At 48.8% G+C, this 23685-nt stretch overlaps 1 long non-coding RNA gene across 1 annotated transcript; it reads left to right on the top strand.

Annotated features, from left to right (window-relative positions):
* Positions 1 to 80: 80 nt before the first annotated feature.
* On the top strand, positions 81 to 23096 carry LOC116447170. Its single transcript, XR_004241506.1, has 4 exons — positions 81 to 3589; positions 19600 to 19784; positions 20957 to 21136; positions 22007 to 23096. It is a non-coding gene; the product is annotated as an uncharacterized LOC116447170 (long non-coding RNA).
* The last annotated feature ends 589 nt before the right edge of the window (positions 23097 to 23685 follow it).

The raw sequence follows: 23685 nt of genomic DNA, 5'->3' as shown, positions 1-23685 counted from the left end.
TATTGCCTTTCTATTTTAAGAACAGGGGATTATTGTTAATATATTTCTTGTGTTTGGTTTCTATCAGAGTCAGTTTGTTTAACTAATAGGCAGATTTATTTACTGAAAGGAGGAGGAAAGCAGCAGTTAAAAGGATACGGCAAATCCAGCAAATATTAATCTTGTCCCCAGAAAAAGCCACTGGCAGCACCTTGGAATTTTTTCAACTTTTCTACAAGGTCTTTAGATTGTAGTCAAAATAATGCCTTAATCTGCACATTCCCAACTCCAAGGTCTGGAACAGGAAGGGCTTGTGCTGAAGAGCAGTCTTTGCCGTAAAATGCAATGGAATTCGTTGAGCAACGCAGGAACGGATGCCAAAAACGTAATTCCCATTTATCTCAACAGGAGGTTCCTTACTGCTGCTCAGGGCCTACGGTATAGGCACTTTTCCAATTTAAAAGAAAAAATCTCCAGCAAGAGAGGACAATAATTTCAATTTATTTTGTTTCCTGACTTTTACCAAACAGAGCAGTTCCATTTTGTTTCTTGGACACAACTAATATGAATATTTGCCTTTGCTGAGAGGTGACACAAACTTTACATTTCCATGAAAGTGGAATTTTATTTAAAGGAAAACAAAACCAAATAAAACAGCAACAAAAACAAATAAAAAACCTCTTGAAAACTCAGGTTTTACTCTTGGGTATTCCCATCTCTCTCTAAAGAGAGTGCTTCAGATCAAATATCCCACATGTGAAATATTCTTTGAAGAAGCAAGTCTCAGTGAAATATTTTCACTTTGAATGCCACATTTTGGTGAAATGGTACTTCCTTGAAAACGTGCCAGGTGATGATGATGATGATTACATCCTGTGCTGGTCCCCAGCCTGCCCCATGGTCTTTCCCACCCCAGAAGCAGCTGTGTGGGTGCTGCTGGCAAGGGGACACCACTGCCACAGGGGATGTGCCTGAGCCCTGAGAGAGCCAAAGCCAGCCTGTGGGAACAGAGCTGCAGCACCAAGCGTGGATCAGGGCTCTGCAGGCCACACAGGACTCTTGGGAAGAGCACTGGATGTGAGATTAATCTCTGGATTTTGGTACCTGTATCCACGAGTTACCTGTGAATGACAGTGATGCCTTACAAAAAGCAGACCACCTCTTTCGTAAATTCTTGGCAACACACTGCCATTTATCTCTGTGCTTATATTGGTGCAGAAAAACATTTGATTTTTTTTGTCCAGCTGAATTCCTTGAGGCTTCCTGTGGTTAAAAAAGAACAGTAAATTCTGAAATTTAGAAAAAATTAAATGCTGTTATTCTGAACATCAGCTGGCTGGAGATACTGGCAGTAACTTGCTTTTAACTCTAACATCCACAGTTCCTATTCTGAAGCTAAAATTGGCACTGACAAACTTTGGCTATCCTGACAGTCCCACTAAAATCAGTCAGACTGTTGACATGAGTGATAGCACACAATATATTGTAGTTTATTTGTGGTTAATGATTTATAGAATCACGGATTCTCAGAATTTGGGTTTGAAGGGTTTTTCCTTAAAGCTCGTCTCATTCCCCTCCCTGCCATGGGCAGGGACACCTTCCACCAGCCCAGATTGTTCAGAGGTAACTGTACAGACAAGCACAGGATGTTTATCTGCCCTTTGTGAAGCTGTATGATGGCACAAGGTTTGAGCATTACTAAAACATCCCTTGTCTCTGGGCTCACACACTGGAGGGCGGGTTGGGGAGGGGTGGGACACTTGCTCACTTTCTTAACCATTTCCCTTCTGAGTGAACCAGGACACAGCTTTGCACGTGGGTCAACATCCAAGAAAAGTGAAATTAATTTGTTCAGAACATAAAACAACCATCTCTTTGCTCACAGAATTTGTCAGAGAGCTGCCTTTCTCCTTCATTTGCTTTACAAAATGCTAATTTTGCTTAACCACCGGCACACAGCATTTTGTAAAAGAGAACCATTTTATTCTCATTATGATGTTTATGTTAAGAGGAAGAATGAGCAGCTTTGTGACAAGAAAACATCTGAGTTTTCCAAAGAAGAGGAGCAAGCTGGCTGTCACGTATTGTTTTGCCATTCTCCTATTTGCATATCAGAGTGATCTTTGTTAAAGGTTTGCAAATGAAACACTTGAGATCCATTTTTGGTCCCCAGCTGAGGGCAAGAAGTCCTGGCCAGGATGGCCACAGAGGCAGGAGGACATGGTCCCAGTCCTGCTCACGTGCCATGGGCAATGCCAGCCTGGTGCTCACCCGTCTCCCTGCAGCTGCCGACATGCTCGGCTCTGAAGGAACGTGGATTTGCCCACAGCCTTGTCTTAAATGCAGAGCTAAGCAGCTGTCTGGTATCATCTGTCATAACCTGTTCTCAGTATCCCTGCTCTGTCTCGCCAGAGGTTTTCTGTCTGCTGTGCGAGCTGTTCTGCTCCCTCCACAGAGGGACAATGTTTTTCCCAGGGCGAGCTCTCCCCAGGCTTGGGACCATGGCTTGGGATGCAGACAGCAGCACCCCTCCTGTGATGACTCAAGGCATTGGGAAAGTAGATGGGGATATATTTCTGACATTTGCCACCACCGTGGAGTCCAGGGGCAGACCCTGCCCTGCCAGTGGCACCCACCCAACAGGGTTCCAGCATGACACACCACCGTGACAGACTGGGGACACTCCCCCTCCTCAGTCCTCAGTGGACTTTGAATATCCACCTCCGCCAGGAAGTCCAAGAACTGGCCTTGAGCTGAGTTGAGTTTCAGGCTTTTATTTATTCAGGTCAATAGTTCTTATTTCTTTGATGCTGCTCTGTGCTCACCTTTTGTACATTCATTTTACCCTCTTCCTGTTTTATATGTTCCCTAAAGCCACCAAATCAGGAAGGATGGGTTTGGCTTGCTGAGCCTCGATCTTTCTGTCCATCAAACACTTGCCATCTTGGGGATCCAACTGTTTCTCACCAAAGAGCTGAAAAGATGCTTGCACTCAACCCTTACAGTCACTCTGTGCTCCCCATCCTCACAGGATCTCTGCTCCAAAGGGACAAGTTTGATGCTTCCTCCTGTCACCTACATCAGGCCTCTCTTCCTACCGCTTCAGCCAATGTAAAACCCTTCTGATGAGCCAGGATTAGGCCTTGCTCTTTCTTGAATCGGCTGATCATTAAAGGAGCCCTCCTAATGGAGACACATTAGTGATTTGAGAGGTGAACCATTTGCTCTTGTGAGTACAGAACAGCACCTGGGATGGCATCCATCTGAAAGGTGATGGTGCACTGATCTTCAGAAACCCAGTAAACTCTCCTGGTAATCCTGATTAGGTGCTAATTTGAGCTGCATTTTTTCTGCTCTCTTTCACCCTCATTTTCTCCTTGCAGGCTTTACAGTTTCCCTCCATTCACTATGTTCCTCTCCCAGGAAGGCTGTGTTGGAAGAGCAGATTAAACCTTTACACAGGTAGCTGTGAATAAATGTCTGTGAGAATTTGCTACCTTCCAGCAGTTTTAGCACATCTCTTGGAAAGCGCTTTCTGTGTGTGAAATACAGCAGGCACCATCTCAGCTGATCCAGCAAACTCCATCTATGGAGATGTCACCTTCTTCCTGTAAGTATATTGAGTCCTCTTGATACTGGTTTTTGTTTGCTTCTTTTGTTATTTCCTGTTTCCACAGGCTGATAACTCTGAAAATCAGTCCCTGAACAACAAATCGTGGGAGGGCTGGTTGTCTCTGACAGAGCTGCAGCACCCAGACATCAGCCATGGTTCTACCAATCACCAACACATCTTTGGGGAAAGGCGTCTGTCACACCACTCTGTTCAGCATCCCTTTCAGCAGAACTAGTGCAGGCATCTCTACAAAGTTTTTTTTAGGCCTCATTCCCAGTAGCTCTTTGAAGGAAAATACTACAGCAGCTGAGCAGCGGCTGGATGCAGAGGCATGTAAACCAGCCCTGAGAGTGCCAAAACAAATGAGCTCGTACAGTGGGAAAGCTCAGGCCTGCAGCCCAGGGGTGAGTCCTTCCCTCTGCAAATCCCTGCCAACAGGCACACGTTCACTGCAGCACAGCTTGGTTTGCATTCTCGTCACTGGATGCTCTGAAAGGCCAGATTCCCTGACACTCAGGTGCAGTTCACTCCCCTCTTGCTTGTCCCCACCTCCTGAGAGAACACAAAGCTGAACAGAAAGGAATGTGGTAAGGGTAGATATATGTTCGTGTATTTAAAAAACAAACAGGAAAAAGAAACAGCATGAGTCAATGGTAAAGCAGTTACAGAAAGGAGCACAAAAATAATCTCCATGACAGCACCAACATCAAAGGCTGTGTGTGATGGAAGGGCACAGAAAGTACCATTAGACACAGATGAAAGCCTACCTGGGAAGGGGAGACAAGGGAAAGCAACAGAGCTCGGTCACAGCAGGTGTGGAGGTGACTCCTCAGGGGCTGAAAAGCCTCATTGCTCAGAGAACAGTTGCAAGAGGAGAACAGGCAAGGCTGAACTGCTGCCTCCCCTCTGGGAAAGGGGGCTGACCACTTGGCTGAGGAGCAAGGCAGTCTCTGCAAAGTTTCCTTCCCTGCCACAGCCATGGACGAGCTTTTGGTTCCAGTGGTACATTTCTTGACCTGTCTCTAGGGAAAACCCCAAAGAAACAAAGGCAGGAGCCCAGTGTGCATCACAGCGGGCCTGTGCTCTGCCGGGCACCTCTCTGGGGCCTCCTTTGTCTGAAGCCAGTATTTCAAACCCCAAACCTCATGCAGTACATGAGGATGGCATTGGTGCTCACAGCAACCTGGGCTTTGGACAGAGCCAGAATTGTTTAAAGAATATATGGTTTATATAAGCCAGAATAAAAAAAAAAAAAAAAGCAGAAGACTAGTTGTATTTGTTAACATCAGCATAGAGGTAAGTGCGGGAAATAAATGGCATATCTAAGGACTCAGGGGGAAGGTGGGAGGGGCACAATCTAGGAATACGTGGGTCTTTTTGCCAGAACCGTAGGTTGAATGTTCCTATTTAAATATGTTGTTAACGTCTTTATATAATTAATTTCTAAGTTGGTCACCATGGCAGCAATGGCAGACTCACATGAATGAAAATAGACTTCAGCATAGATGAGAGCGGAGAATAGCTGGAAGTTGTTTTTGCCATCTCTATTGGTTTTGGATCCACTAGTTCCCAAAAGAGTGAGTTTCCCCAGCAAGGGCTGATTCCTTTGCCAAGCTGCTGGGAGCTGGGCACCCTCTTCCTGCCTGGGATCACCTCCCAGGCATGGCACAGAGCTCTTTTTCATCACATTGAACTTAGGACCCAGACTCAGATTTATTGCCATCTTCCCAGGTTTCTTTCTGCTACTGATCAGCAAAGACAAATTTGCTCCCACAGCAACACAAACTACCTGCCTTGTTTGTTTAGTTGGCACCTGTGTAAGGAGTAAGCGAGCCCTCATCCTGTATCCTCCTAAATCCAGCAAAAAAAGAGAATCCCACCCGGCTCTGGAAGCAGAGGGCTGATAGTCCCCAGGGACATCACCCAGCACTCAAAACATCATTTCCAAACCCTTCTGCCGGAGATCTCAGAGGAGAACAAGGCAGGAAGAAGCTGATGATGGCACAGAGCTGTCGTCTCAGCTCTGGCACTGGCCTCCAACCCCCTCATCATCCCTCCCCATCAGCTGTGTCAGTCCTGTTTTCAAGGATGTAATATTCACAGCTGGAGAGGGGAAAGCACAGACACCCTTTGGAACAGCTGAGTAGCTGGACATTAATTAAAACAGATCTAGGAGTATTAAATTATCTGTGACTGGTTAATGACACTGCAGAAAGCTCGCCAGTGAGAGAACTATAATGTTGCCATGGACTTGTGGCACTGGCAAGGATGGCAAGAACAGACGTGGATACCAGGATGTCTCTTGCACAGAAGGAAAACCCCGAGTTGTTCCTGGAGTTCTGTAGGAAAGTGTCTGTCTGTGATGCTGGAGCCGCCACGCAGGGCCATGGAGGGAACACCAGCAGCCTCTCTTTGCTGACACCATCTGAATGGCATGGTGGGAATGGGGCTTCCTCTAACTCTCTGCCTTGACTTTCTCCTTGAAGAAAATCTGGTGGAAGATTTACATTTGTCTATGTTAACGTAAACAGAGAGTGGAAAAGGAAGTTTACACCAAATAGAAAGAGAGACAGCTTTCCAAACAGGCTTTTTGCTGTGAACCAGCCATGCTTGGCTATCCAGGGAAGGTCCAGGAGACAGCTCTTTGCTGGGGGGTCACATGGGCACAGGATGCTAGGGATTTCAGTGCTGCACTCAGAAAAAACTGATTGAGATCAGACTCATCGGGGATTAGGTAAATAAACTGCTTTCCTGTTCTGCAGAGAGAGAGGCTGGACGTTCCAGTCATTAGGTGGAAGAGAAAAAAACAGCTGAAAAAGGAAGGTAGTGTCAGCCTTCATCCATTCCTAATCCACAGGTACCGAGCAGCAGCACCAGCAGCAGCATTTCTGGACTGTCAAGGATGGGTTTTGTGAGAGAGATGATCTCAGGACAACTGACTGCCAGTCTCAGGGCCTTGTTCCTCGGCTGGGCTGGGCACCTCAGAGTGCGGGGGCAGCTGGTTCATGGAGCACATTGCTGATCTCAGCTCACACTTCTGCTCACGGTGGGACCCCCAGGTGCTGAGGTGTAGGGCAGAGTTCAGGGGCTCTCTCAGGGTGCATTGCAGCGAGGTGAGGGCCAGGCTGTGCCCCCAGCCCGCCAGGCCACAGAGCCCCTCTAGCACAGGCTCTGCTCATGTTCTCACCAGCCTCCTGTGGCCTTGCGGCTGCTGGTTTCTTCCCTGGTTGGTGTCATGGCAGTGGTGCACACACCAAAGTCCCCAGACAGCAGTTACGCAGCCAGGCAGGGGGGAAACCAATATTTGTTTATTTCACATTTTTTGCTTGTTTCTAGGAAATTGAAACACAACTTTTATCAGAGATAAATTTGCTTCCGTAACCACGAAGGTTTCTGCCAGAGGCAAGTGCCGCCTCTCTAGGAAGGGAAGTTCAGCCAAAGGCTCTTCTAGGCTTGGTTTGTTTTCCAGACCCACTGCAGCAGTTTTCTAGTCTTTTGACCAATTTCCATGTAATTTGATAGGGACCGAAGCATATTCACCAGCTGCAGGTTTCACTGAGGAGAGGAGGCAGGAGCACAGCCAGGAGGGACCCCAGGCACTGGTGCAGTGGACACCGCTCTGAATGGACAGATGGACACTGCTCCAGACAGATGGACACCACTCCAGCAGACAGATGGACAGACAGTGCTCTCCAGCCCAGGCTCAGTCCTTGGGCAAGACGACTGCCTGGTCTAGACCTGCTTCTCGTTTTGCAGTCTGCTGAAGGCCTTGGGATTAACGAGGTGATAACTTGGGCTCCCCAGTACAGCAGCTGGGCCACAGCCCAATGAGCAGAAAGTGAAGCACCAAACTATTTATGTTCCAGTTCCTACAGCTATTTTTAATAGAGCTTCAGAGACTTGCTGTATTATCCTGCCTTTTTAGTGTCTGTTTCTTTTCTTAATCTCATTTCCCCTGCCCTTTCTTTATCTTTGGATCAATTTATACCATCCTTTTTATCATGCTCTAATCAGAACACACTTTATGATTTCAGATAAATGTAGTCATGGTAATTTTCCACTCCATTTAGGTCAAGTCAGGATGAAACAATTTTTTTAAATCTTATCTAGTAACCACCAGAAATGGCTCCTTGTTAAACTGTCTGTCCCCTTGCTTTTCTAACTTTACTAGATTTTAATGTCAACTGTCAGTCTCCTTTTTTGGGTTCTTCAGGAAATTGGTTCTGCACTGAAAGCCAACCCGTCAACCCTAGGAAGAGCAGCAGGGTGGTCCTTTTTCTGACAGGGGGTGGCTGATGAAGCCCTTCCATCCCTTGGTCCCACAGGCACAGCCATCCTGTGATCCCCCTCAGGCCACAGCAGCTGTGTGGCATCGGCCACACTGCCACATGTTGGGCTGTGCACAACTCTTCACCATCTAAAATTGGCCTGTTGGAGAGGGGCTCCCCAGCACCTACAGGCACAGGGAGTGGCTGGAGGAGGGCTTTGCCAATAGCTCATGCAGCAGCCACTATGACAATCTGCACTAATCCACAGAGACTTGGTACCAGCCCCCCACATCCTCTCTGACAAGGCCATGTCTGGGATTTATCCATTTGGGAGTGCCTTGGGAGTGGCAGCACCGGCTGGGGAGAAATCCTGTGCCTGAGCTCTGTCCCAACAACACAAGCCCAGATTTCGCTGCCGTCACACCAAGGGTGCAGCTGTGGGCGCTCCTTGTGACCCTGCCTGGGTTTCAGTGTGATGGTGATGGCACTGTTGGCGTGTCCTGTGACCTCGGCTGGGGCTCCACTTGCTCTCTGCAGCCAGTTGAAATCTGCCTCACTCTTCTGAAGTATTTGGAGCAGGACTTTGTTAGCTTTGGGTGACACATGCTGCGGTTTAATAATATCACTGAGAATAATACTGCTCAGCTTTGCGCAAGCTCACAGAATGTTAACCATCATTTCATTTGATATTGCATGATTTCAAAAGCATTTCTGTGCCAAATTGTCACACTGCTCCTCTATTCTGTCCTCTGAGGATGGCATTGGTTCCAGCTTTGAAGCGCAAATACCAGTCCCAGAGCTCCCACTTCCCTTGCAAAGGTTAAGAACACATTTATCTGCTGTGCCTGGCTGGCTGGAGAAGGGTAGGAGATGGGGGCTGGAATGAGGGCTACAGCTCAATCCCAGTTTGGCTACAGCGGGCTTTGGAGCTCTGCTGGTTATATTGTCCCATATTCTGTTTATATTTGAGGGGTTGTTTTATTGAATATTGCAGCTATTGGCAAAGATATGTTCAAGACTTCTGAGGATGTGTGAAGTGAGGACAGAAGTATTTGGGATAAACATTATTTTTAAACCTCAGTGTAATTAGGGCAATTGATCATTTTAACTTTAAAATCACAATTGAACTGTTGGCCAGGGTGCTCTGAGGATGGATAGTGGAGCACGGGATCCTCTGCAGAGGGGGAGTTGGACTGAGTTTGGGGCACCAAACTCAGAGTTTCGGGGCAAGGGACAGCTCCTGTCCCGTTCCGCCCGATGGGCGCAAGGGGAGGGGAGGGAGGCTTCGTTTTGCGGGCAGCGCTGAGCTCCCAGGCAGAGCCCGGAGGATGCACAGTGCCTCGCTGCGGGATGCAGTAACGGGACGTGCCCCAGCGAGGGCTGCTCTGCCCGTGCCAGCCTCTCGCCCGGCTGCCAGCACCCTCTCCCGCGCCTGCAAGGGCACAGGCATTCCTTCCCAACAGCCCTGCTTGCCCTCGCAGCACGTACAGCTTCTTCTCGCCTGACTCACGGCCCCTCCCCGCAGCCCCGGGTCCCCCTGGCAGCCACCGGGGAGGCGCGGGCACGGCGGCTCACGGGGGACCCGGGCAGCTGCGGGGGGACAGCGGGGACAGAGCCTGGGGACAGCGGGGACAGGCTGGGGACAGCGGGACACAGGCTGGGGACAGCGGGACACAGGCTGGGGACAGGGGGGACACAGCCTGGGGACAGGAGGACACAGGCTGGGGACGGCGGGACACAGGCTGGGGACAGCGGGACACAGGCTGGGGACAGGGGGGACACAGCCTGGGGACAGGAGGACACAGGCTGGGGACAGCGGGACACAGGCTGGGGACAGGGGGGACACAGCCTGGGGACAGCGGGACACAGGCTGGGGAGAGCGGGACACAGGCTGGGGAGAGCGGGGACAGGCTGGGGACAGCGGGACACAGGCTGGGGACAGCGGGACACAGGCTGGGGAGAGCGGGACACAGGCTGGGGACAGGGGGGACACAGCCTGGGGACAGCGGGACACAGGCTGGGGACAGCGGGACACAGGCTGGGGACGGCGGGACACAGGCTGGGGAGAGCGGGACACAGGCTGGGGACAGCGGGGACAGGCTGGGGACAGCGGGACACAGGCTGGGGACAGCGGGGACAGCCTGGGGACAGGAGGACACAGCCTGGGGACAGGAGGACACAGGCTGGGGACGGCGGGACACAGGCTGGGGACAGGGGGGACACAGGCTGGGGACAGCGGGTCTGCGGTGCGGAGCGGACGGGCAGGGCAGGGAGGGAACGGGGCAGGGCGCAGCTGGAGCAAAGTCGCCTGCCCTGGAGGATGCGTGGGCCCGGCACGGCCCTGCAGAGGGACGGCAGCTGCCTCAGCGCGGGGCTGGGCTAAAACTGCCCCGAACGCGTGAGATACCAAAATTTTGAGATGGTGTCCAAAGGGCTCATCATATTCAGTGCCATCATCTCTTTGCTGTTCACATATGTGAACTCCTCTAGAATAAAATAAAATCTGTGCTCCCCAGTAGTCTGCAGAATTGAAATTCTGTGGATTACACCACAGATATTGCTGCCTGACAATTAAAGGTGGCAGCACTAGGCCCAAGAGTGCTAAAATCAAAGGGAAGCAAAAGGGAAATTACTTGGTAATGCTTTTATTGGGTTCTAACAGCTATCAAACCACAGCACAAATGGCTTAAACTGTGTAACTTCTACTTTCAAAATGAAACTGGAGTGGAAGAGAACAGACTGCCTAGGCATTAATCTCTTGTCTTTCACTGAGCTACCTGAGACGTAACAGGACTCAGTGCCACAAATCCCTCTTTCAAGGAGCCACCAGCCCCTACATGATGAGGCCATGAGCCCCAGAAGGGTCAATGAGGTGCAATGAGGTCATTTAATCTGAAAAAACTCTCTAAGATCGTCGAGTCCAACTGTTCCAACCAGCACTGCCAAGGACACCACTAAGCTATGTCCCCATGTGCCACATCCACATGGCTTTTAAATCCCCCCCGGAATAGGGACTCCACCACTTCCCTGTACAGCCTGTGCTTGGGTTGGACAGACATTTCCAGACAGGAATTTTCCCTAATATGCAACCTAAACCTCCCCTGGTGCAACTTCAGGGGTTTCTCTCTTGTTCTGCTGCTTGTTCCTTGTGGAAGAGACCAAAAACCACCCAGGTCTTTGCTGATCTGGGGATGGGGGGTAGGTTTTTAATTTATAAGCTATTTGTGACTTACCCAGGGAAGGCAGCTCATATATAAGGGGACTTGCATCCAGCCCTTGCCAGATTTCATGCGTCCTGCTTTTACAGAAAGAAAAGATAATGTGACATGTCCTTATGGCTCTCAGCTCCTCTTGCCTCAGGGGTGCCACTGACACAATGCTGGAAAAGCCCCGTGCTGAGCCCTCCTACCCAGTCATGGTTACGGCAGCAGCAGCTCTATGGAAACAGCTCTCGTGAAAACTGATTTAATAAGTTTGGAGCAGTTGGCTGTTTGTTTTGGTCTGTGCTATAACAGGGGAGAGGGGAACTGTTCGTTTGGGGGTTTTAAGATTCCTTCTACGTACAAGTTAGGAAGTAAACAGCCTAAAGACTTGAAGTGAATGTTATCAGGAGTATGGTGCTCTAATTATAATTGCATAACTCATATTTCAATTTTATGGGAATATTAAAAGGATTCCTGGGAGAGTTTTGAACAGTCTAAAAGTGCAACAGCACAAAACCCAATAAACCTTGCCTTCTTTTGGAGGACATTTCCTTAAAGGGCCCAGTTCAGCTGCCAGGGCTGCACTCTGTGCACAACTGAAATTTCCTCAAACTCCCTAAAAGATAAACTGCTTCCACACTAGAATTTTCTCCCCTCCACGCTATGGAGTAATGATAGCTTTTGCTGTTGTCAGGGCTGGAATCCAGAGGACTGTGTGAGTGGATGCAATGTATAAATATTTTCAGTGCACGCCTGATTTGTATAGAATGCAAGATGTATTTATAGCCCTCATGAACACAAGATGGATGTGAGTTGAGAGGGAGCCCTGTCTGTGTGGGCAGGAACACTTGCTGACCTCCACAGCAAGTTCAGGGGGGGTTTGAGGGGCAGGAACATCATCAAACTTCTCCCCCTTTGCAGTCCTGGAGCTGCTGGCAGGTCCAGTTACCATGGGCAAAGCCGGGCAGAGCCAGGATCACAAGAAATCATTCTGTAAAACTGCCACCCCCTGAGCTGTGCTTGCACATTTGGGGTGAATGTGGCTTCATGTGGCTCATACCCCAAGCACATACCCCACACACATTGCTGCTGGGGGCAGGAGGAGAGTCCTCTGAGCTCCTCCAAGGGCACACAAAAAGCTTGTGGCACAGCCCAGTGTGTCCCAGAGGGCACATGTCCTTGTCCCAGAGCAGAGGAGTAGGGAAGGCCACTCTGCACCTCTCTGCCCCTGTGGTAGCTGTCCCAGGAGCTGGGAAGCAGAGCCTGGATGCAGGTGCTCACAGAAGTGTGTGCCCATGGTGGTGTGGGAGCAAGAGGAATGTCCAGCAGCTTTGCCCACACCTGAACCAGGCAACTGGGGCAGCCTCTGGGGGAGGCGAACAGAGGGAAGGGAGGTTGTCTAGAGGAGAGTGAGGGTGGCCAGGGTGGCCTGTAAGGTGGGAGCGGGTCCCTGGAGCACCATTTCTGCTGCAGCCCCCACAGAACCAAACTCCCAGAGCAAACATGGGATGGGAACAGCCTGGAATGCCTGACAGGCACATCGGGTCTGAGTGTGTGGGGCTGGGGTCAGCAGGTGTCAAGGGCCAGGGCAGCCTGGGGAGCACAGGGCTGTGGGGTGCACAGTGTTGTGGGGTGATGGGGAGCACTGCTGCTGCTCACAGGGAGCAGATGTTAAAATAACACCACTCCCATCTCACATTGCTCTGTTGATTCAGAAGCCTTAACTAGAGTTTCCCAGCCCTTGTCCCCTCTGATATCCAAATACAGCCTGCAGGAAATACTGCCTGTGCTCCCTGGAGTGAGGGAGAGGAATGGAGGGAGGGAAGGAGGGAGGCGGGGGGAGGATAAGTCCCAGCTCCTACGCCCATGGCCTGGCAGCAAAGAGCTGCAGCCCCTTGATCCCATGTGGTCCCCCAGGTCCCCTCAGCCCCTAAGATTCCACAGGTCCTCAGGCTCCCCACCCACACCCCTGACTTCTTCAGGCTTAGCAGAGTGAGAAAGACAAAATGTTGAAGCTCTCATTCCCACTAGGAAATAAAAAATGTCCTTAATATCTGGGCTATCATCATCTTTTAGGTCTTCAGACACTGCCATTTCATTACTTGAGTATTTGTGCTTTAACTGCTTCACACCCTGAAGCACTTTCTGAAAGGAATTCATTTGGGAATCCTACTTCTCACAAGTAGGGTCCACTGGCATGAGCATGAGAGGACACCAAGAAACCTGAGTGAATACCCTGGCTTGCTTCAGAGCTTCACTGCTTTTAGTTTCCAGGGTTAAATGAGTTTTCTGAATCTCCAGTTGTTGTTCTAATGAAACTGCAACATACTTACTGGGTTATTCAACTCATTCTCCACGTGCTCTCAATCCTGACTCAGTCATGGTGACAGCTCCTGCATGGGAATATGAACTCAATCAAAAATCATGCTCTGGGGTTGTAAGCCTTCCCAGGAAAGGATTAAGCCTTGCCTACAGGCAAAATTACATGTAATATTAACAGGTGTTCATTCTATCATGGTAAATTTTAGACAAAATAAAGCTCAATGAATCATTTTGTGTAACACAGTGCATTGCTTAGTTTTATATACTGAGAACCAGGGGATTAACTGGGAACTGGAAACCAATCTGAAACGTGCACTTGTGTTTAAATGCATGCACTAAATACAGGCACAGATTTGGGCACATGAAAACGTTCCTGTGACCTTTCCTGTTCAGCCAGACACTCCCTCCCTGTGTGTGCAGGTCATGGCTCCAAGCACAGCCCGGCCAAGAGCTGGGGCTGGGGGATCCTGCAGGCAGGGGATGATTTTTGGGTAAAGTGGCACAAAGAGAGCTCTCCCCACCAAAATGCTGCTCTCTGGAAAACACACTGACCTCAAACAAACGCCCGCTGGTCACAGAGCAAACGCTCCCACAACTTTGTGCAGTTGTGCCAAGACATCTATGCAAACCCTTTTATTCAAGTTTCCTCTGTTTTCTCTCCAGAAATTTTCCATGCTTCTTCAGCCTATGCTAAGCTCAAAAATGAGGAAAAAGCTAACCCTAGAATATGTTATTACCCTTGTGAGGAACACAACTGCGGTTGCACTGGGCCAGAGGAACTCTCCAGTCCATGGCAGGGGGAACATAGCCCTGTGCTGATGCTCATGGCGTGAGAGGTGGTTCCTTCTCACAGGGGGAATGCCTGGAAGACCAAACCAGACCCAGCTGGCCTTTGTTACACAGGAGGTGAAGCAGTTTCAGGCCCAAGCCAGTCACTGCCCTGGCTGCAGCCACTGCAATCTGTGTCACTGGAGGAGTTGGGGTTCCTTGGGGCCACACCCTGCCTTGTGCCAGGGCCGTGTGCCTTTCCTTGGTGTCACAGCTTTGCTAATCATCAACTGCCACCTCCCCCCAGGTGAGACACTGGTGCCAAAATGGGGCTTGTCCCCTGCACCCTTTGGGGCCGGTGAGCCTTCCCCCTGCTCCTGCCAGGACAAGAAATCTGGTACCACAGAGGGGCAAATCCTGGGGGCTGAAGAGCACTTCTGCCCGAGAGAATGTGATTTAGATTAACTATTTTTAGCTGGATCTAGTGGGAGTTGAAGAAGGAGAGTGTCTTCCAGGAGATGCAGAATACCACGCTATATTGGGCGCCAAAATCGGAGCAGATGCTTCCAATTACACTTAATTCACCTCAATTATAGAAAAAGTAAAAAAAAAAAAAAAATTATAGTTATACTAAGAATATCCATCCTCTGAAGTTACAAGTATTTGGCACTGCAGACTGCCCGCACTGAAGAGCGGGGACACTGTGACATAACCAGCCCTGGAGCAGTTTGGGACCCTCTGCAGACCCCTGCTGCTGCTGCCCCAGGGACACGGGGCTGCTGGCAGGCGGGGCTCACTTCACACTCCGTCTTCGGGACAGTATATCCAGTGTCTGTTTCCTGGCATTAACCAGCTTTGTGATGTATTAGTACATCCTGGAAAAAGTGTTTTGTTAGAGTTCACATAGTAATATGGTCTGGTGCTCACCCTGAATCAGACAGTGTCACAAAGACAACACTGTGTCACCCTGTCCAGGTGACCAGAGGCTGGGACTAATGCCTGGAATCACAGCCCAGCTGGACTCACCACAGCCACAGCAAACAGTAACAGTCTGTAACATGCTTGAGACTGGGAGATGTTCCAGTGTGCCCATGTTTCACACAGTCATATCCTTCCTGGAGAGAAAGAACTATCCCAGCTTCCTGGTGGTGCATCCCAGGTAGGCAAAGGAGCTCACATTGGCACACCGTGACTGGTCTTGGATGGTACTTCCTCAGTGCCAAGTCATGAGTCACTTTTTCCTCTGGCTTTTCCCTCTGACAAACTCTTTCCTACAGTCATGCTGCCCTTTTTATCAGCTGGAGACAGACATCAAAGCCTGGGGTTTCCACCCGCTGCTCAAGGAGGGCAGGCAGCTCCAGCTCAGGCACCAGGGTGTCCCTGTTCAGCTCTTGGCTCTGCTGCAGCCGGGGCCTGCCAGGCACAGAGGGGCCCACATCCCAGCCCTGTGTCCTACTAGAGCCCTGGCCCCCCAGGCTCTTCCAGCTCTCCCATGGTCCCAGCCCCACCTCCAGCACCCCCAGGACCGAGACTGCCCTGGGCCCCCATCCTTGAGCTTCAGGCTGGACAGGTTCTTAACATTTTGTCAGACTTAAGGGGGAGAAAAAGCCGTTCAGTCAGTGCTGATTTCCTAATTCAGTGTAACCTTTTCATATCCAGGCTAAGGACAGCTTGACATTTTGTCTGCAGCCCAGGGAGAGGCTACAAAGCCTCTCAGCTCTGCTCCTGATGCTGCTGCACGTCTCTGTGACACATTGTGCATTGTCAAACATTTGGAAAATATTAAACTTAATTTTTAAAGCCTTTGTTCACCCCCTTGAGTCATGGAAAACCTACAGAGTATTCCACTCTACTCGGCCCACTCCCCCCCAAAATCCTCCAATTTACAGCTTCCCTGTGAGGGTGGGCAGGCCCTGGCACAGGGTGCCCAGAGCAGCTGGGGCTGCCCCTGGATCCCTGGCAGTGCCCAAGGCCAGGCTGGACATTGGGGCTGGGAGCAGCCTGGGACAGTGGGAGGTGTCCCTGCCCATGGCAGGGCTGGGACTGGATGGGCTTTAGGGTCCCTTCCAACCCAAACAGTTCTGGGATTCTCTGATTTTCTCTAAAACATCAATATAAACCTTTTCAAGACAGAAAGCAGAAAAAATACGTGTTACCCTTAGAGTAGGCACCAAAAGGAGGTCATGTCCACTTATATATCACTGTGCAAGTTCTGCAGAAGGGAAAGGGAAAGCTGTGTTTCAGAGATGGAATACCACCAATCTTGGATCCCTTCTCCTGGCTTCCAGTGTGTCCAGGACTCTGCTGCCTGAGCTCCCTCCAGCAACTTAACACATGGCCAGTAGCCGCTTTGTCCTTACCTATTGCTCTGCTCAAAGGGAAATATTATTTAACATGGCAGAGAAGCCTTTGAAAATAACATCTTGGATGAATTAACATTTCATGTCTATGCTTGATTTGTTGTCCCTAGATAATGTAACAGGAACAAGCTTTTGCCAGACTCTCTCATGTACCCCTTATGGGATCGTGGGACCTTTTAAAGCCTCCCTTCATCTGAACATTCTGCAGGTAGTGTTTCTCCAAAAAGCAAAGGTATCTTTCACCTTGAATTAAAACACCATGTGGGAGATTAAAGGGCAACTTTCCTTCCACTTTTCTGACATCCCTTTTTGTTCCAGAATCAGCCTGTGTCCTGTTCCCTATTGAATAAGTTGATCTTTTTCCAAACCCTACAATTTGCAGAGAAAACTTTGCAGGCTGATTGTCCCTCAAACTGGCTGGAGTTGTTCCTCTTTTAATAACCATTTTTCAAGCTGCCAGCAAGCTCTTAAAAGTAGTTTTTGGATTAAAAAGGAAGGAAGACATCCAGGACTTCATGTTTCTAATTATGCTCCCAGAGAGCCTTGAAATGACTTTCATGAATCTATACCCACAGCAGCCAAGTCTCTTGCTGCTCTCCACGTTTCTGTCCTGATACAAATCTATTCCCTTTAATGGGACTATTACTGTTTTTAAAAGGCTTACATAAGGGTAGAATGGAAGCCAGTAGGTGGTCTCCAGCTCACACCTCTTCCTTTATTTCAAACAGCTCCTGAAGGAAGAAAACCAAGTTAGTTAAAATAAGGCCAAAAAGTCTTCTGTACACGTAGGAAGAAAGGCAGCAGATGCCCACCCATTGTTTACCCCTCAGGCCCCAAGATGAGATGAGCTCCCAAAAGTGTTGTGAGTGCTGAGCTTCCCGAAGCCAACACCCCTGGTGGCCCAAGATTCCCATTCTCTGCAGGTCCTGGGTCCATCCACTGCCTGGAAAGGGAAGTGAAATCACATTGGCCATGCCCGGCTGGAGCCCAGTGCTCCTCAGCAAACCCACAGGAGCCAGCTGGCAGAGTTTGGAGAAAAGTTATTCCTAAATAATTGTCTGCATTTACAATTAAGGAAATTGTGTCCTTATAACAACTTCTCTGTTAAAGGCTGGATTTAGAAAAAGGCACTTTGCACTTAACCACATCCAGGTCTTCTCCATGCCTGTACTTCTCCCTGGCACTCATGAGTAACACAGGAACTACAGTCCATGTTGAAGACTGATGCCAGCTCACCAGGTAGCCTACAAATACGATGTCTTACAGAATTTTCACGTGAAGCGAAGCATTGGATATTATTCTCAGATTCACTTTCCTCTACTAGGCTTCTTGGCAAAGTAGAAACAGGATCATGAGAATATTTTTTATCTGGTTATCTGTCTCTTGACAGCTACTGAAAAAGAAAAATACAGATGTTTCTTTAAAACTGCAAACAGTTTCAGCCATGAGAGGGGCAATAAACAATACAGGTTCATAAAGGAATTGAAATACAGCTTTGCAAATAAACTCATGGTGAGGTGTCTCTGTGGATGGCTTCTGGAGAGCAGGGAATAAGGAAGTATTCACTGAAAATAACCTGTGTCTTGCCTTGGAGTTACTCCAGTTCTTGTTCCAAGTTTCCTGCTTTCATGTCTTAGAGCAGAAGGAAGGAAAGAGTGGTGCCTGCATCCCTGCCTCTGCCTCTTCCTCTTTGGGGAGTCCCTCCACCTGAGCCCTGGGAGCTGGAGGGAGCTACTCTGCTGCCCATGCTCAGCTGTGGACATTCTGTGAGCAAGTTATGAGCTCTGTTCCTACTTCAGGAGACGAATAAACTTCTGAAAGCCATTTACAAGGGTTTATGTGTGTCAGTTTTATTGCTGGTGCAGTCTCTGAAGCATTCTGAGGTGGAAGGAGCTGGCAAGGAGTTGCTGCTGCAGTCCCACCTCACCAAAAAGCTGTGGTCAGCATTCACTGCAGGCCTTGCTGAGGCTGGACTTGGGAGCTGGGGCACAGGCTTTGCTTCACAACTTGTCTGACAACTGACCCCCAGCAACAGCACCTGTTTCTGGGAAAAAGCTCTCCTTAAACCTGCTCAGAGTGGGAGACACAGAGGGAGAAAAGGTAACTCTTTAGAGGAGTTGGCACTCAGTATGAGATGCTTTTGCTTTGGCACATTCTCCTTGTTCCCTACCAATATAACCATATGGGAAAGTCCCAACTGGAAGTGCTGTACCTGACCTGTGTACCTGGCCAGGAGCTGCCACAGGATAGCAATTCTCACCTCTCATGCTCACTTGCTGAAACACAAGTACATTGCTGTGACGGTTGGGTTTAGCTCAGCTTTGGAGGACCCAAAATCACACTGCAAAGGGAGATGCTGCTCGCTGGCACTAATGCTACACGTGCTGCCATCCCACCAGCTCCAGAGGCTTCCCACAGCCTCCTCGCATGGCAGGGACACGTGGAACAGAGGCACGGAGGAGTCAGTCCAGGGGGTGACAAAGGAGCAGAACTGGGGCACCAGCTGCAGAGGGAACAGACAGCAGAGACTGCTTGAACACGGGGCGAGAGCCAGGGGAGGCTGCGGTGCAGTGCTGAAAGGAACCTGAGCAGCCACTGCATGAGAAGCAAACGTTCCACGTTTGGGTCAGCTCCAGAGCTCTCTCTGGTGAAGGTGAAGCATGGCAGCCATTGAGACCCACTAGTGAGGTTCCTGCCCTCTGACGAGTTTTTCTCTGGCTGGAAAAATCTAAGATATTACATAGAAAATCTAATTGACATAGGACTCGTGGCTGTGCACAAATGATAATCTTGCATTAGGGGTAGGGTGAATAAAACCCTCACCTGGTGTTAATGTTTGCACATAAGGAATCGTAAGGAAAACCTCATGCTGACTAATGACACAGGTATTCAGGACTAGAGCAAATAGCTGTGAATGCTGATCAAAGCAATCCATTGTCTCCACCATAGGCTGAATAAAAGTTCATCTTTGGCTCACTGTGAAGCTGTTGTACTTTAAATAAAGTGGCACAGCTGAACCTGAACAATTCATTGCCATTTGCTCTCAGGATCACTGTAATTCTCTCTTTTGGTTTTTTTTTTTTTAGGGGATCCTTGCTGCCCAGCTATGTTTCCCAGCACGAGCAAGGTCTGCAAGCTGAGGTTTTGGGTCTAAAACAGCAGCTGCCATCAACCAGGGGTCGCTCTGGTGGGTCTCCTTCAGGGCATGTTGCTCGCACAGTGCCCTGGCCAGGTCGGGTCCTCCCGTTCCCTGTTCCATGCGGTTCAGCAGGTGAGTGTGTCCTCAGCGACATCCTCGGCTTCATCCTTGCCTTCATCCTTGGTTGTGCCTTCAGCTCAGTCGTCTCTGGAAGACCTGCTTCCTCGTGGCCCAGCTCTCCACTATTAACAGGATTTAGCTAATTAGCTGTGAGCAGTGCTGTTTTCCCTCACCAATGTAAAGGGTTTACTATTTTTATCTGACTCTGGATGGTTTTGGTTCCTAGGGGATTAAGGTCATAGGGCACATATTTATTCAGATGCTGGAATTCTTACATTGTTTTTCCATTACTCAGTTGGGAAGGAGGAGCCTCAGCCTTCAACTCCCTCTTCCTCCCCTCTGGCTGCTCGCCCTCCCTGCCTCCCTCCCTGCCTCCCTCCCTGCTCTGCATGGGAAGCCATTTCCTCTGAAACAAGAACGTTCTCTACTTTCACTAGTGGTACAGAAACCAAACAGCTTATTTTTAAATACAAGTGGTGTCCAAGTGAGCAACAGAGGCATGCAGCCACTCCATACAGTGCCCTATTGTTTATCTGCAGCAGAAGAGTTTATTCTAATGCATTTTTGAAGCTATTGCTTCCATATGTTGCTTGAAAGCAAGGGTTCTGCCTGGCAGGGCAATGTTATTTTCCTTCAGAAAAGCTCTCCCTTGGTACAACCCCAAAACCCCTCCACAACCTGAACTCACAACACTTACGGTATTTCAGTGATCCCAATGCTTTGAAGTACAGCCTGAAAACATTCCTGATACACACATACCTCTGGTTAGCTGAATCCCACAACACCTTAGGCTCTGAAAAGGAAGTTTCCATCAGTAATTTTAACACCAGTGGAATCAGAGCATCATTTCAAGAGTTGCCCCTGTATGGCTATAACCATTTCAGGACTGGCTCCCTGATGGTGCTTAACTGCAGTTCATGAGGGATTGACTGCTTTCTGGTGCAGAAATCACACATGCTATGAGGCATTTTCCTCTGGTGTGCAATATTTAAACATCCATGTGGGATATGAGAGTACTCAAGTGAGCAAGGCTTGGCTTTAGAACTGCACCTACTGCAAAAACACTGAGATTCATGATGAGCCTCAGACCATGCAGGAATTTCTGCAAGAGTCTCAAGGTGGTCCTCATAGTTCTGCTTTCTGCTCTTAAGTTAAAGCTTTACAGGTTTCCATCTATTTTCCAGATGAGCAAAGCTACTGATCAGGACCTTCCCTGCACATCCACTGACCTGCTGCTGTGCAGTGGAGGGCCTTGCAAGGAACACGGAGAGCCTGGTTTGACAGAGGATCCCCAAATATTGTGGTGGAGTGGACAGGCCATGCTCCCACACCCTGGTCAGACATGCCATAGAACTCATGTCCAGGTAAAATTTCCCACAGGCTGATGGCTCTGGGCTCAGGAAAGTTGTGTTGCTGTAGCTCAGATGAGGTGTGTGTCTTTTGTAACACAACTTTGGCTGAGGATCCGAAACCTCGTCAGGTTATGGTTTAGTCCTGGTTTTCTCTTCATGCTGAGCTCATCTTTTATGATAAAATAATTTACAAATTATGGCCTGTTTCCTTCCCACATAGTAAAGGCCAGGTTGGACAGGGCTTGGAGCAACCTGGCCTGCTGGAAGGTGTCTCTGCCCATGGCAGGAGGGTGGAATGAGATGAGCTTCCAACTCAAACCATTCTGTGATTCTGTGATTTTATGAAAGCACACAGGTTGTTAGTCTTTAAAGTTCCGAGTCTGCATCAGTTCTGAGTCTTCTTTCTATCTTCTTCACACTGTAGGAGAAAAAATATGCTATGAGATGAAAATGATTGGGCAAAGAAGGCAGAGAAATATGGTACACATTTAACAATAATATTTCTATATAGAATTCCATAGTGTATTGAATCTATTTAATGAGTTTTCTAGATTAAGTAGAAGTCTGGGGAATTTTTATTATAATGCCATATCCCACAAAAATATCTATGGTCCTGGGAGAACAGACACCATGTTAATCTATTTCTTTAATGTTAGGTGATTAGGTAATAGCCTTTCTGCAGCAATGTTACACTGTTACTCCTTGTGTAATTTAGTTAAAAAGTTCTGTTCCTCTAGGCCTTCTCCATCCCAGCCTCAGGGCAGGGTAAAAAGGGTGAAAGTGCCGGTGGCTGTGCAACCTACAGGGTACAGACTAAATTTATGGCATTCCCTACACTTAACTACATTGGGATATTTCTATTTTTATATATTTTGTATGCAGGCAGTTCATGAAGGGATGAAGAAGACCAGCTTCATGAGGAATAGCCCCTGCTTTGCCAACCCACAGCTATAAGAGGCCTGGAATCCTCGATTCTGCCGGGAGCTGTGGGGAGGCGCATCCGACCCAGCCTCCCTCCAGCTGGTTTCCACACACACGGAGGAGTCACTGCCTGCTCCGTGTCTTCACCTCAGTGTCCCACCACTGTGCTTCACCACACAGTCCCTGAGGTTTACTTATAGATTTGAGGAAAATCAAATTTCTAGAAAAATGTAGGTACAGAAAAAGAACTGGAATCATTATGCTGCGTTAGGAACCCTATGGAGACAGCAGGTTTGAACTAATCACACGGACAGACACCCAAATTACATCATAGCTCTTGCTTGAAAGAAACCGAATTCTGAGAAACATGAAGTGGCTTAAATTATAAATTAGTTGCTTCTGTGTGTGAATTATTTGCTCATGAGACTGGGAATTCCTCGTCATTACCTTGTGAAAGCCTTGGGAAGGGGCCGGGGCAGTCCCACAGATTCCTCATCAGCTGCTGCTGCCACCAGCAGCACCAAACCATGTCCTGGTGCCCCCGTGCAGTACCTGCAGGGGTCCAATCCCCATGTCCCTGCTCGTGGGACTGGCCAGACCCTCCAGGGCAGTGGGACCCCTCCGTGGCACCATCCCCCAGCAGCTCCCACCCCGATTGCCCCCGTTCAGCACACAGTGGGGTCACGGAGCGGCCAGCCCTGCTGAGAGCTGTGCACCAAGGTGCCTGAGAGTCCTCCACAGACATCCAACAACAATTTAGTAATTTAAAATGGCCAAAGGAGGGTTAATTCTTCTTATAATGAAAATCAATGGCCATCTGACAAGAGGGTTTTAAATCTTTTCATGAGGAAATTGCTCAGCAAAAATGCTTAATTCCCTTAGTGTGCCACCATGCATCTCACATCCCCCCCATGGTTTTCTGGGTTTTCTCTTTGTTTTTAGGGAATTGTTTGTTCTACCAGGTATAAATGGGCAATATAATAAATCCAGCTTTTCAAAAATTAGTATATAAATATTGTGATACCTGCCATGTGAATATATTCATGCTCAACAAGCTCTGCTTTCTCCTGTGACTTTTTTCCATAGGAATCCCATGACACAGTGGTCTTGGTGGTTTTTTCTTACTGTTTTATATGAAAGTGAGGGATTGATACCACAGAGCAGAACTGGGCATTTCTTAACATCCCCTGAAGTCCCTCTTTGTCTGCTTTCTGGTAGAATCAGCTGAAAGTCCTCAACTTTTCTTTGTACACTCTTTTCACACTTCACAAGAGCTGGAGGAAATGTTGCAGTTCACACCTTGTCTCACAGGTTGTTACTGGGTTCTGGGAGATTGTTATGCAAGAGAATGACCACTGGTTTGCTGTTTAGAGGTCCTGCTTTCTTTAATCTGTTCCATACATTTATAAAATTTTCCATTTCACACCTTTCTGTACATACAACTTTTTGCAACAGAGACTAAACTTTAGCCAAGAGCAAACAGAGACAGCTCATCCCCAGCCAGCAGAGGCCCAAATCCAACTGCAGTAAGTTTTGAATGCTCTCAGCAGAAAATCAGGGTCAGAGCTGCCCTGTTGCTCTGCCAGGGAATGGCCAGGTGGGAGCAAGGTAAAGGTGTTTGGCTTTGAAAGCAGCGGGTC

Source organism: Corvus moneduloides, chromosome 8 (assembly GCF_009650955.1).
Source record: "Corvus moneduloides isolate bCorMon1 chromosome 8, bCorMon1.pri, whole genome shotgun sequence".
NCBI lineage: Eukaryota > Metazoa > Chordata > Aves > Passeriformes > Corvidae > Corvus > Corvus moneduloides.
This window is presented reverse-complemented; position numbering and strand designations above follow the sequence as displayed.